Source organism: Cucurbita pepo, chromosome LG04 (genome assembly GCF_002806865.2).
Source record: "Cucurbita pepo subsp. pepo cultivar mu-cu-16 chromosome LG04, ASM280686v2, whole genome shotgun sequence".
Lineage (NCBI taxonomy): Eukaryota > Viridiplantae > Streptophyta > Magnoliopsida > Cucurbitales > Cucurbitaceae > Cucurbita > Cucurbita pepo.
Genome location: NC_036641.1, coordinates 2,216,343 through 2,227,293, shown reverse-complemented (window position 1 = coordinate 2,227,293; position 10,951 = coordinate 2,216,343). Strand labels below are relative to the sequence as shown.

Here is a 10,951-nt window from a genome sequence, read left to right as displayed (position 1 = left end):
ACCTAAAGGAAACACCACAAGACTCTAGACTCTTCTAGAACCCTTTAAAGAACTCCTTAGGAATCTATGACCTTCTAGAACAACTTACGCTAAGATGGGTTCATATGGTTACAAATTAAAGTTACAACTTATGCCTCAAGGAATTAAGAACCTTAGAAACTTACAAGATTATGAACCAAGAACAACAACACACAAGCTTTACAACTACCCAAGTAAGAAGAATGCTAGGTACCACTCAAGGATGAAGGACCAAGGTCCCCAAACTCAGAAACTCAAGAATGCTAGGTAATACTCTAGTCATGTCCAAAGTGACCTACGACCTCCCACCAAGTGGTGCCCAAGAATTCCTCTTCTAGGTGGGATGCCCTGCACCATGTTTCCTTTGCAGGATATCATGCCTCAAGTTTCCCTCACCTAGAAGAGATGCCCTGCAGACTTGCAGGATGCCATGTTCAAGTATGCTCCGAGCAAGTGACCTTTAAGGTCTATTAAGGGGAGTAGTCTAAGGTCACGGAGGAACAAGAAGAGAGTAAGTTATCTTAGCCACGAACCAAGAACCTCCTAAGACCAACCACGGTACAACATGCTCATGACTTAGACTACGCTGCTTGGAATGCATGAAGCCTTGAGCGTAGGTAAGCAGACTGTATTATAGGGGAAGCCCTTGATGCAGTATTAAGACTACATCGCTTGGAACGTAAGAAGCCTTGGATGTAGGTTTTCAAACTATGCCGCTTGGAACGCATGAAGCCTTGGGCATAGTTTAAGCAGACCGTCGAAGAGCATGTTGGGTTTTATGTCCTAAAACTCATAGTTTGTATACAAAAACATATTCTATTTTCAATAAAGTTATTATTGATGTTTATCCAGTAAAGATTGTTATTGAATAAAGTGAATGTTATGATCATTAATCTAAATTCAATAAACTAAGAACACTCTAGCTATAGTATGATTACTTGAACTATATGTAGAGACATAAGAGTGGATCAAGTTCAAGTATATAGTCAAAATGATCTATAGTATAAGGATAAGGCNGGTAAGACTGGGTGAATAGCTGGGGACATAGGGTGTAAGATGGAATTCAGTCCTACCCGCTTTTAGAGATAGTAGAGAGGTTGTTCCCTTAAGTACTGACTCTAAGTCTTGAACAAGGGGCCCCACCCTCTCATTGGCCTGAGAGGGATTCGGTTCGGTGGTTGGATCATAAATCAATTGTTCATTAGAGGATCAATGGGACTTAAGGAACAAGAAGTAACTTTAGGAGTAAAACGGTAAATTGACCCAGCTCTAGTTACGTACAACATGTGAAGGATCGACTTATTAATCATGGTCATATCAAATGGACAAAAATATATCTATAGTGAGGGGAGTGCAACTACAGTGGAGTGTCCTAGTAGTTAACGAATGTTGGTTAACAAGGTTAATGAGTTTAGCCGGTTAATCTTGGATCGTTGGAGCCCATGATCTATAGGTCCATTAGGTCCCTCTGCTAGTTCATATCGGACTAAACCTTAGAACAGTGTGACTGAGTTCGAAGTGTTCGAATTCAAATTAGAGAATACACGCTAAATATTTACGATATATTTAACCGCATTTGTTTTTAATTATAAATTGAACAAAAAGAGAGAATTGGAGATATTTAAATAAGATTTAAATATTTTAATTATGAATAGTGATTCATAATCAATACGTACGAATTAATTGGGATTGACATTTTATTTAATGTTAAATATTAATTAAAATTTTTAATTAATAATTTAATATTATTTTGATTTGAAATTAATTGTTGAATTAAAATAAAGAAAGTCAAAATGTTAACTTCACCTAATGAAAAAAATCCATTGCATGAGCATGCAAATATGACTCTTATAAAAGAGTGATAAGGTACATGGAAAGTTGAGTTGAAAAACTTTGAGAAAATCTCTCAAAACTCTCTCTTTACATATACTAAATTCGTATCAAGTTTAGTCACTCACCAGATTCCACAATCCTGTTCTAAGGCCAGAGAATAGTAGGGAAGACACTAGTGGTGGTTTGAAACCGGATCGTGAGGAAAAAGAAATTTGAACTACAAAAGGTTAGAATTCAAACTCATTGAGTTTTAATGCTTTTGAACATGCTAGCTAATTTACTATAATTAATGTACTTAGAGTGCCTAAGATCCAAATTGCTTTCGCACGTGTTATAGTAACACCATCAGGACAAGCCCTAAGATGTGGTAAGACTACATCGCTTTGAACGCATGAAGCCTTGGACGTAGGTTAAGGTTGTGTCACTTGGAACGCATGAAGCCTTGGACACAGGATTGTCAGGTGCATGTCTAGTGCGGTAAATCCTAGGGGGAGTGTATTGGAGAAGGAACCAAGAACAGAACAAAAACCTAGAAAGTACCAAGAACAAGAGAAAGATCAATGACTAGAACATGGATCAAGATCCTAGTTCTAAGGACAAGAACTAGGAACAAATGACTAAGAACCAAGAACCAAGAACCAAGAACAGAACAGAACAGAACAAAAAAAAAAAAAAAAAAAAAAAAAAAAAAAAAAAAAAAAAAAAAAAAAAAAAAANGTTCTAAGACCCTTAAAGGAAAACAAAGGTTTTAGAATTCAAGGACCAAGGTCCTCACGAAAGATCAAGCTAAGAACCCCAAGTCAAGAACAAGAATTAGAGGGCCTTAGTGCTTACAACAAGAACAAGAACAAGAACAAGAACAAAAAATGTGGTACCATAGCATATCAAGGACACGATTAAGAGCCTCAAGTAGGCTACTTATTGTGTCTTATACTCATTCCTTATTCTCCACTTTTTTTCCAGGTGATAAGGAGCTGGTCGAGGTCGTGAGCGGACTCTTGAGCAGATGCCATAGACTAACCTCACCTGTCGTCCTCAACCCTTTTGTCTTAAAGTGTTTTGTGTTCGTTCCTTATTTTGTGTTTTAACTAGTATGTTGTGTTTTAAATACTTACATATAAACTCTATTTTGATATCGTGTAAATATAATATTTTAAATTCCTTTGTTTTTATTTTACGAAAAACTTACCCGCCTTTTTGAGTCATCGCGTTAGCCTGGTTTTTACACATTGGAGCTCGTACACAGTGATATATGTGGGCCCATCAAGCCGGTGACTCTGGGCGTCAAGACCCTCTTCATCTTGCTAGTCGATGACAAAAGTCGTTTCATGTGGCTGATCCTATTGCAAGCGAAAAGTGAGTCAGCAGAGGCGATTAAGCACATTCAAGCACGAGTGGAGGCGGAATGTGGGAAGAAGATGCAAGTGTTGTGCACGGACGGAGAATTCACCTCAGTGAGCTTCTGTAAGTATTGCAATGAGCTCGGTATGCAGCGGCACCTAACAACGCCCTACTCCCCCCAGCAGAACGGGGTGGTGGAATGCCAAAACCAGACCATCGTCGGGATAGTAAGGTCATTGCTGATGATGGCCAAGATGCTTGGAAGGTTCTGGGGAGTGGCAGTGACGACCGCTACCTCCTCAATCTGTCGCCAATGTGAAGCCTTGACGGGAAGACACTACACGAGGTCTGGTACAACAAGAAGCCAACGGCACATCATGTCCGAGTGTTCGGCTGCGTCGCATACATGAAGGTCTCGCATCCCCACTTTGCCAAGCTCGATCCCAGGAGGTTGAAGGTCGTCTTCATAGGCTACAAACCCGGGAGCAAGGCGTACAAGCTCTATGATCCTGTGGGGGGGGGGGGGGNAACGAGAGCACCTTCTGATAGTGGAACGACGTGACCAAGGCAGACCAAAATCTAAATCAATTCACGATGGAATACCTCATCATCGAGCCGGGAGAATGGAGAGCACAGCATCAGGAACCTTCACTGCCGCCAGCAGCTGCATCGGGCACCCCTACGCCAACCCCAACCACAACTTCGGCTGCACCCCCTGAACCAGTGGAGTTCGCAACACCATGTACTGCGGATTCGACACTGGATGTCGATCACGATGATGGTCTGGTGGCTAGGTACCGAAGGATGAAAGATGTCACGACCCGATTTTCGAGGCTTCAAAGCTCGGACCGTGACCCAAAAGACGAAATCGAAAACAAATAAAAAGAAAAGAAAATAAAAAGAAGAGTAAAACAAAAAGATGAAAATCCAGTAAAATTTAAATAGAAGAAAGCGGAGTGCAATTTTCAAATATTTCAAAAGAGGATTTAAATTTACAAAAAGAAAATACAATACAAATATAAAAGGAATTTGCAAAAGACTCCAAAAGACCGAAAAGGGACTAACGCTCCGGAACGACCCCCTCTGTGACCGCACAGCTCTCGAACGCCCTCCACCTCGACCGGCAACTGACAAAAAGGGTAGAAAGGAATGAGTATAAAATAGTAAGCCACCTACTTGTAGGATCTCTTCGCATCCTAACTTAACAAGTTTCCCACGGTCTTCTAATTCGGCTCTAGGACATCTGGTTCTAATCTTAGTCCCTTGGAGCTTGCCCCTTGGGTTTCACCGGTTCTTCGTCCTTTCATTAGACGCCTAGAGGTTCCTTACGCCAAGCTAATATGGTCGGTATCTCTCTATGAGGTGCTACCTTTACATGGCTATCTGGGACTACATGGTACCTAGCCTAGGGGCGTGCTGAATACTACCCCTACGCCCATATAGTCCCCTTATGGGGGGTGCAACCCAACCTGTTCCCATGCAGCTAATGGGTTGTACGACGTGGGGACACATTTCCCATGCGAAATGGCTAAGAGCAGTAGGGACTGATCAGGGACCCTTGGTCCTCCCACGAAGCTACAGATACCATTCTCACACTAGCAATCTATGAACACTCCTATGGTACCTTGTTGCTGTGGTAAACCACTAAGTTCCTAGGGGAAAGTTAAGTCTGGCTAGAGCAACATATCGCCTCTTACAGTAAGCCCCTAGGCTTATCATAGAAATGGGTCCTAGATAAAGAAAAGAGTGTGCATGCAACCGTCTTCTAACATCATAATATATAATTCATGCAAACTAGGCATGCCGGCTCAACGGGGCGATGGCCTCCATCAAGCACCCAGAACACGAAATTCGTGCTCAATGGGGCGAACTCATCCATCAAGCACCCGGAACGTGGAATACACAATTCCAACATAAATTAAATGCATGCATACGTACGGTGGAAGCTTAAAGTATACCAACAACACTCAGATAATTCACCCAATACACTCGTAACAATCAATCAGGCTAATATTTTACATGGAGAGCTAATCTGAAGCCAAATTACTAGCATGCATGCAATCCAAGCAAATCCTACAAGTATTTCTTCCTAAATACCGTTGGTGACTTACCTGGTTGACGCGTGCCTTTTTGTTAGCATTTTTTGCCGTGAGGTGTCCAAAAATACTGATTTGTTTATATTAGGTCCCTATTCAAGTAAAAACAGTATTAGAACTCGAATCGAGATAAAAATTGGGCAAACGGGCCAAACCGGCCGTTTCACGTGCGCTTACGTGCCAACAGTGCATTGACCACGTGCGTGGTCATGCGCAAGTCGCAGGCAGCACACGCGCCTACCACGCGCGACAGCCCCTACGCAGTTGCGGGTCGGCCGGTCTGGTTCGGCTCGGCTCGACTCGGGTTTGCAGTTCGGCTCGGCTTTGCAGGCGACACGTGTCTTCGCCTCGTTGGAGTTGTGTTGCTCTAGCTGACAGTCGACGCATGTTCGCCGCCTGTCACGCCGCCCTCCGCTGCTTGCTGGCCAACCTCTTTTTTTTTCCTTTTTTCTTCTCTGTCCTCTGAAATCCGTAACACAGCCCCCTTTTCTGATTTTCATATCTTTCGATCCATAGATCGGATCGATATGATTTCTTCGGCAAAGTTCTAGATTGTGTTATGGGCTAGGTCCTAGTATTTTTTTTTTTTTGTAATTTTTGCTTGACTACCGGATGAGTTAAGAGCGGCGGAAGTACTCTCACTATTCTCGGACAATTCTCGGATTTCTGCCTTCGATTCGAGGTTTCAACTAAACTTCTTCAAAGATCCTGTAGAGAGTTGTTCCTAGATGAATATATCAAGATTTTAGATCTTGATTCACAAAGAAAAATCGTAGATTTGAGAAAACGTTCAAGTTCTTATCTCGCGGGTTTTTTCCAATTTCTTGATGGAAAATGGGACTCCGGCCATCCACATTCTCTTTTCCCTTCCAAGAAAGGCTCCTTGCATCATGATCTTGACCGGAATAGACTCCGACGGTAGTTTTCGGTGAGTCTTCCGGTGATTCATTCTTTCTCCACCTTTAGGTTCTCTCTAACCCATTTCTCTCACTATTTCTCTTTTGCACGACTCTTGATAGGATTTCATTTCGACCCCTTAGTAGTTGGAGGGCAAACTTACCTATTTGCCCCTCTCTCAACTTTTCCTATTTATTTATTTATTTATTTTTTTTCTTTTCTATTTCTATTTCTATTTCTCTTTCTTTGGGTATTACAAAAGACCTACTAGGAGGAGGTGAACCATGTGGACTGGCGGTGCGCGAGCTCGAAGAAGAGGTGGCTGAACTGCATGCCATCAGCGCGGATGAACCGAATACCTTTGTCGAAGTAGAAAGGAACCCGTGCTGGCTGAAGGCAATGCAGGAAGAGATGTCCATCACTGAGAACAAGACATGGAGTTTGGAGGACATGCCACTGGGACACCAAGCCATAGGGCTCAAATGGGTCTTCGAACTGAAGCGTAACGAAGAGAGAAAAGTTGTGAAGCACATGGCCCGTCTCGTGGCGAAGGGCTACGTCCAGAAGCAAGGAGTGGACTTCGAAGAGGTATTCGCACCGGTGGCAAGGTTGAAATCTGTTTGCCTATTGCTGGCGATCGCGGCACATTATTCCTGGGAGGTCCACTACATGGACGTGAAGTCCGCTTTCCTCAATGGAAAGCTGAAGGAGACCATCTACGACCGACAACCACCTGCTTCCTAGACAACGATAACCCCGACAAGGTACTGCGCCTACACAAGACACTCTACGGGCTTCGACAAGCACCTCGAGCCTGGAATGCGAAGCTCGATATTACCCTTCTGTCGCTGAAGTTCAAGTGTTGTACCTCTAAGCATGGCATGTACACGCACGACCATGGCAAGCAGCGACTGATCGTGGAGTGTATATCGACGACCTCATAATCACTGAAGGTGACATGGAAGTTCTTGGGAGATTCAAGAGGGAGATGTTAAAGAACTTCAAGATGAGCGATCTCAGCATGCTCAGCTACTACCTCGGCATCGAAGTGCAACAGAGTACTGCCAGCATCACCATCTGTCAAGGTGCATATGCAAAGAAGCTGCTGGACACTGCTGGCTAGCGGACAGTAACCTTACAAGTACGCCAATGGAGGCTCGGCTCCAGCTAAGGAAGGTCGACACTACGACGACAGTCGACTCCACTAATTATCGAAGCATTGTCGGGAGCCTGCGTTATCTGGTAAACACACGCCCTGACCTTGCTTCTTCTGTTGGATACGTGAGTAGGTTTATGGAAGCACCTAGGGAGGAGCATCTAGTGGTTGTCAAGCGCATCCTGTGCTATGTAGCTGGAACTAGAGGCTAGGGTGTGAGATACTGCACAAGGTGAGGAAAGAAGACGCTTGATCTTGTAGGCTACAGTGATAGTGACATGGCCGGTGACGTTGATGATCGTAACAGCACCAGCAGGATGATTTACTTCCTCTCAGGCGGCGCGATCTACTGGCAATCAACAAAACAAAAGTAGTTGTTTTGTCTTCCTATGAAGCAGAATACATCGCCGCTTCGACGACGACAACATAGGGGGTCTGGCTTGCGCGACTGATGGAAGAAATCATCGGAAGAGAAGGCGATCCACCAATGCTATATGTGGACAACAAAGCTACGATCTCCCTAATCAAAAATCTAGTTTTGCCTGACCGGAGCAAGCACATAGAAATTAGATTCCACTGCATCCGGGAATGTGCAGATTGGGGGCTCATCAAGATTGATTTCATCCGAACAGAGGAACAGCTTGGAGACATTGAGGAACGCTCAAAGATCGGAGTTCAATTAATAGCGTGGGTAAAATTTGAGGAACAACTCTCAAAGATCGGAGTTCAATTAATAAGGTAGATATATTATAATGATCTAAAATAAATAAATAAACGTCAATATTGGCATTTAATAGTATAATAAATATTATTGTTATAATAGTTATGAAAAAAAAAAAAAAACAGCTGTTGCGTTTAGGAGCTATTGTAATGGTGGAGGAGGATAGTGACACGTGGATTGGAGATGTCAAGAAGTTGAGGAAAGAAGGGTTTGTGAGTTGGTGGAATGAGGGTTATAAAGGTTGGGTGTGAAGGTAGAATAGAAGAAGAGAAGAAAAAAAAAAAAAGAAAACAGAGACATCGGAGAAGGGAGAATCTTACCCATATGCTCGGTAAATTGTAAGGTTCTGCAGCGTTTGTTGGGTTAGTTGCAAACGTGAGGATGGGGGGACGAGTGTGGTGATTTTCAGCCATTGAAACTCTGAACTTAAGCTGATTTAAGCGGTTGTCGCAAAGGTAACGAAAAACCCATTTGTCCGAACTTTTAAATCTCGATATCATGGTCTATATTGCATAATAAGTTATGAAATAGGGCTTGTTAGAATCATAATAAGGAGATCTACAAAGTTGTAGAAAGAATCGAGATGAAATTCGGATTGTGGAAGTAAGATAAGTAAGTTTGGGAAAAAATTGTAGGAAACAGAGGTTGAAGACGAGCGCGAGAGGGACACGCGGGGCGCGTGGGAGTCCGAGAGTGGGAGCGCGACTGTGCGCAGATCAATCGCGTGAGAAAAACTCGTCGAGCGTGTGCAGGCGCGTGAGGGCGCGTGCGTCGTCGTTTTGGCTCCCGGTTTGTCCCCTTCGACTCCTTTCGACCTGTCCTATTAAAATTGGCCTATAATTATCTTGAAATTGGTGAAATATAGGTCTAATAGAAAGAAATTGTGTTGGAATACCTTGTTAAACGTACAACCAAGAAAAGAGGAGTTCGAAACCAAGTAAGTAGCGTATCGATCTTTGAACTAGTTCTTAAGTTGTGTTACAACCTGTGAGTATGTTGTTTACTTGATTAAGAGCTTAGCATGTTAATGTGCTGTGATGATATTGTTTGTCTAGCTGTATATTGTGACTGCTTGCCTGTGATGTAAGCGTGTTATAAATGATTACTAGAATGTTCTATGTGTTGAACATGATAAATGCATGAAAGCATGCAGTAAATGTGAGTATGTTAAGCATGTTAATGGAAAGGTTATGACTCTAGAATATGCTTATTGGTTATTGAGTCATGGCTTATTTATATGAGTATGATAGTCTACTAATCCCCGCGGAGTTCCTGACCAATGCGTTGTGTGCTAAGTCAGGGAGCATGAGTACTCCTGATCGTTGGTATATGAGATAAGCAGGCCGCCAGAGAAATTAGTAGACGGGTCGTATTTGACCGAGAGCGAGTCTTACATACGAGTCCGAAAATTCTAGATAAGCATATCAAGAGAGAGTGAGTAACCTAAGCTAGAGGTAGCTAAGATACCTCATTAATGAACAGATGACCCTAGTAAGAGAAACTAGGAGTCAATGACGAATAAAACTTAAAAACACCTGGAAAGATTAGTTATGAACTCATGAATGATAAGTAGGAGTGTACATGGTCCGGGTTGGGTCGGGTTGGGAGATTTTTTTGACCCAACCCAAAAGTTCGGGTTGGTTGGATTGGTAACCCAACCCAACCCAAAGCTTTTCACAACCCAGCCCAACCCAACCCTCTATTTTCGGGTTGGGTTCGGGTTGGATTGTCATTCTTTTTTAAATTTTATTTACACACAATTTATAATTATTCGGAAGATAAAATATATTAAAAGTTCACAAAGACAAATTAACCTATAATTATTGACAAATAATAATAATAAATTCAATAAAAAATAACGAGCGAAAATTGTAACATATTAACATAATTTAACATTGTCATAAAATTAAAAACAATTAAATATCGACATTTTTTTAGAATTGATTAAAATAACAAAAATACAAGAATAGATCATGAAATTAAATAAAGAATAAAAATGATTAGTTTAAGAGTATGGTATATAACAAAAATAAAAAATATATAAAAATATTTTAATTGAAATATACTTATTTATAAGCTGCTTTAAACTATTAAAAAAATAAATATATATATAAATTGTGATATAATAATATTACAATAAATAGATAATAAATATATTATAATTTAGAATATATTTTTAAATTATATTTATTTTTAAATTATATATACAAATAATTTAAAGTGTTTAATATCTTAAATATAAATATATTAATAAAACTAGTTATAGGTTAGTTTTTCTAAAGTGTATAATTAAAAATAATAAAATAATATAAACGAAACAAAGAAATTAAAAAAAAAATATATATATATGTATTTGGCTGGCGTCGAACTCGAGCGTGAGTATTTTTAAATTGGACTCAATACAACTCTAACAAACCCACTAATACAAGAACATTCTTAATATATTTTATATAATTTAATTTGGCTCGGATCAACCCGAAGGTTTTGCGCATGAACCCAAAACCGAACCGATTCAGTTCGGGTTCAGAAAAATGAACCCAACCCTACCCGAAATGCTAATCCAACCCAACCCAACCCTTATAGTTCGGGTTGGATTGGTCCGGGTTGTCGGGTTGCCGGGTTGAATGTACACCCCTAATGATAAGCTAGCTACTTACTGGGTAATCTAATTACTCATCAAAATTATTATAACTTTTCTTTCCAGATTTAGATGATGCAGGCCAACCGAGGACGAGACCCGCGGGCTAGGGACTATTGGGAATCCATGACTGAGTCTGTTATGTAGTTTTGTTTTTCGTTGTTTAAGATTTTCTGTTGTTAATGTTTTAAACCGAACTGTTTTTTTTTTTTTTTTTTTTTTTTTTTTTTTTTTTTTTTTTTTTTTTTTTT

The 10,951-nt window shown here is 40.9% G+C and overlaps 1 long non-coding RNA gene across 3 annotated transcripts; it reads left to right on the top strand.

Annotated features, from left to right (window-relative positions):
• The first annotated feature begins 8,345 nt into the window (after positions 1–8,345).
• On the top strand, positions 8,346–10,881 carry LOC111793922. 3 transcript variants are annotated; one of them, XR_002814994.1, is made up of 3 exons: positions 8,346–8,517; positions 8,698–8,999; positions 10,767–10,881. It is a non-coding gene; the product is annotated as an uncharacterized LOC111793922 (long non-coding RNA). The 3 variants fall into 3 exon arrangements; XR_002814993.1 differs by lacking the exon at positions 10,767–10,881 and having other exon boundaries at positions 8,698–8,851; positions 8,928–9,625; XR_002814992.1 differs by lacking the exon at positions 10,767–10,881 and having other exon boundaries at positions 8,698–9,625.
• The last annotated feature ends 70 nt before the right edge of the window (positions 10,882–10,951 follow it).